This window comes from Elgaria multicarinata, chromosome 1 (assembly GCF_023053635.1).
Source record: "Elgaria multicarinata webbii isolate HBS135686 ecotype San Diego chromosome 1, rElgMul1.1.pri, whole genome shotgun sequence".
In the NCBI taxonomy this organism is placed as follows: Eukaryota; Metazoa; Chordata; class Lepidosauria; order Squamata; family Anguidae; genus Elgaria; species Elgaria multicarinata.
The window spans coordinates 106091874-106095863 of NC_086171.1; the positions used below are offsets into that span (position 1 = coordinate 106091874).

At 41.1% G+C, this 3990-nt stretch overlaps 1 non-coding gene across 1 annotated transcript; it reads left to right on the top strand.

Annotated features, from left to right (window-relative positions):
* The first annotated feature begins 3658 nt into the window (after window positions 1–3658).
* On the top strand, window positions 3659–3766 carry LOC134413519 (U6atac minor spliceosomal RNA). Its single transcript, XR_010026525.1, has one exon. It is a non-coding gene; the product is annotated as a U6atac minor spliceosomal RNA (small nuclear RNA).
* Window positions 3767–3990: the final 224 nt, after the last annotated feature.

A 3990-nucleotide genomic window follows, 5' to 3' on the forward strand; every position in this document is an offset into this window, starting at 1 on the left:
TTATTTATTTATTTAAGCATTTTTATGCCGCCATTCAGCCAAAAAAGGCTCTCACGGTGGCTTACAAAAGTATTTCTTGACAGTCCCTGCCCACAGGCTTACAATCTAAAAGACATGACACAAAAGGAAAGGGGATTGGGAGGGAGGAGGAGGGGGAGGAAAGGAAAGCAAATTCAGGCACTACAATCTTAATTGCAAAGTTCAGCAGTTACAGTTGACAGTTGGTAGCAGGAGGGAGGGGGGCTCTCAGCTGGAGCTGGAGCTGGACCCAGGCCCGGTGGAGAGGTGCCTGGCTGCTGCTTCCTCCCTCACTGGTGGCCTCTGCAGAGACAGTTGGTAGCAGGAGGGAGGGGGCTCTCAGCTGGAGCTGGAGCCAGGCAAGATGGATTGGTGCCTGGCTGCTGCTTCCTCCCTCACTGGTGGCTTCTCATACTTATATTAAAAGGTTTACTCGCCTCCTTTATATTTTGAGTTTCTTCGAGTGCACATGCGAAGCAATATTTTAATTACAAAATCGTGAATATGCCAATGTCTGTCCTGTCCCAAAACAGGACAGACATTAGAAAAGGTGGGCGTTTATTTGCCAGAACCAGTGTTTACCCATGGACAACTGTCTGTGGCAATGTCCAGAGTCCGACGGTCTGAGGACATAAAGTTAAAAATTATTGATGGGAAAGAACAGGGGAAGTTGGTTCAAAATCTTAGAAAAGTGTATACCAAAAAACCTGTCGTACGACGGCCTTTTTCGCTAGTAAGACATAAAAGGAAAACTGAGAAACATGAACCTGCAATGGAGCGGGTGGGAAAATCACACAGCCACACAAAAGCACTCCTTTGGGCCCACATTCCCCTGTTCCAGCAACAACTCCCATTCTACACAGAATCAAGTGACTTTCTGTACAGTGCCATGAAAATTGATGGCACTTTATAAATAAATAAATAAAAAAATAAATAATAATAATAATAATAATAATAATAATAATAATAATAACAACAACAACAACGTTAAGACCATGTGCACAGTGGAGGGGTGGAGGGGAGAGAAGTCACCCTGTTAGCCAAATAGCCAGGAACTTTCCCTGGGAGACAGCCAAAACTCTCCTAAGAACGCACAGAGTGCCAAGTCAGGTAAAACACACCTTTATTTCTGATCACAGTCGGCCGAGTATGTGACTCTCTCTAGCTAAGCGCAGGGAAGAGAGTAAGTCATGGGTTATTTTGGAGCTTCTTATATAGTAAAATGACTTACATTGCAACATACATTATAGTTTCATGTCAGCACATTCCTACAAAGACAGGATATAAAATTTTGTTTGAGCTGGCTCAGTTATTAACTCATGGTGGGGGCTGTTAGCAGCTAAAACAGAGCAAACAACGACTTTCTAAGCGTCTGTTTGTCAATCAGCTATAGAGATAAGGTATCAACTATAGAAGGACGATGGTTCATGCGAGCAAAGGTCAATACCACACCTTGGAGCATCTTGTGATTAGAATCCACATCAGCTGAATTCCTCATACCTTAGTAAGCATGCTTCTCTCAAATGCTGAAGAGAGGGATACATATGGAAACAGCAAAATATAGCTGAACATTGGCTCATTAACAAAGATGGGGTCCCCTTAGCTAACAACATAACCAAGGTTGGTTTTTTTAAAACAACCGTTTTTTAAAAACAAAACAAAATTAAATCTTTTTTTAAAAAATATTAAATCAGATTTCACAATTTTCTTAAAACAATTAGTTTAAAAAACCCACACCAGCCTAGGTCAAAGATATAATCACGAATTCTAATTTCTAATTATATTCTGTCCTTTTCTACACTGCAGGTGGTGTAAAAAGGAGGCGGAGTCTGGAGATAAATAAAAGGGATAGGGGAGGAGAATAGAAAATGACTCTAAAAGGGAACAGAAGATATTCATGCAGCCCTGACACCTGAGGAAAATTCTTCTGCATGTATCCTCCACTGTAGAAGGGAAATATCTAGCATGGCAGCAGCAGGCCATAAGAAAGACCCCATGTGGGAATATTTTGTTTCTGTACCTCCTGTGGTTGAAATTGCCTTTTCTTTCTTTTTTAAAGAACTTTAAGTAAGTTTATCTAAAAACTGAAATAGTTAACCATTCAAAACCCATGTGCATGTTTTAATTAATGTTGTTTGTTGAGGAAGAAAACTAACCAGGAAAATAAATGATATTATTAGTACAATTTAAAACCCTGTTTGGTGTGCTGATTCTGGCACATCATGACAAAAATATCATGATTAATTGAACAGATGGAGCTAGTTCATCTCCTGAATGACTTCACAAGTTCAGAACACGGCAGCAAGTTCTCAGAACATCCAAAAATCCACTGCTGTGCATATCCACCAGAAAACATCCCCCCCAAATCCTGCATGCCTACTCAGAAGTAACAGTGTTGAGAAACAGCACGTTACAATAATTCATCTTATGTATATATGGTTGCAATCCTATACATGTTTAGATAGGGGAAAAAATCCAGCATACCCCAGACACCATGGCTACCCAACACACTGAGACACACACAAATGGCTTTTAAAAAATAATAATTTGGCCACTGTGATAAGAAATATTCTTTTTAAAAAATCCTTTTAAAAAACACTGTGCAACTAAGAAACAAAGCCAGTCTTTTCCACGCACAATTACAAATCCATTTTAATACCCAAATCTATTCTAGGCATCAGTCAAGTCACAAATCCATTTTAAAACCACTAAAATTTAAAAACACTCACAAATCATCCGTACGTTGTAAAACCAAGAAATAGATAGGTAATGATTTTGGAAAAGTCAGTGGGGAATGATTTTGGAAGCAAACAAGTAATCAGCACAGACATTTATTTTCTTCAAGCCAGAGGAAAACACACCATGCCAGGAAAACGAGTGAGCGGGAAATTTTGAACTGGGAAGAAAACCATGCAGCAGACATGTAGTTTTTGAGGATTATTATTATTATTTTTAAGGTGGCCACTTGCGGGAGATATGTTTTGGGTTTCTTTGTTTTTTAATCAGTTATTTTGGCTGCAAAAAGTTTCTTTAAAAACAAAACACAAACGTTTGGATAGTCACAGAAAAACAGGATTAGAAACAATTACCCACAAACTGCCATGAAACCAGGATTGTTGCTCCAGTTGTTGCTGCTGCTCTCGCTCTCTCCTTCACTTTCCTCCTCAACCTCCTCTCTTTGGGGAAAATTAATTTTTTCTTCAATGTAAGAGTACACAGCTCAATTTGGATTGTGGCACTGCAGGAGGGGGGGAATTTAAGGGGACGGTGTAAAAGCCGGAATGGAACAGGCCGGAATGACCCCTTTATATTAAAAAAAAAAAAAATACCAAAAACAGTGGCATGTATTAACAACACTTGGGAACAATATTGTAGGACTAGACCCATTGCAATATTATATCACTATCAACCGCCAAACTCCCAAAACAACATCCAGAACAGAATGGCACGGCCAGAACGGCCACTTCTGAACGAGGGATATCGACCAAACTCACCAGTCACACATAACTCCATGGCAGGGATGCAATAAGCCACAAAACGTCCAAAGAAACTGTGTTCCGATACCTGTTCCAGGCCACAGTCCGTATTGTGCAAAATGGGCCGGACCGGCAACTTCCAAATGAGGTAAGTCAACCAAACTCACTCCCCTTGATAAGGATGGAAGAGGTCCCAGTGGCCTGTACAACACACAACACGCATATGGTTAAGGCATTGCCACTTACTTCGTGGCATCTAACCAGGTGTTTTTTTTTTTAGCACAACTGCATGTCAAGTGAGAGAAGCACCGGATTCGAACAGGCTGGCGAGGCATTCGCAGGGGAGCATCACTGGACGCATAGGCAGAGCTTAACCCTCCGAGCACCACCCCCAATGCCCCCCCCCCCTGCAAAGCATTGAACCATAGGTTGATTTTAAAGGTTTTCCTCCCAACTGGGATCAAACCAAAAGAAGTGAACCCTTTTGGGGGCGGGG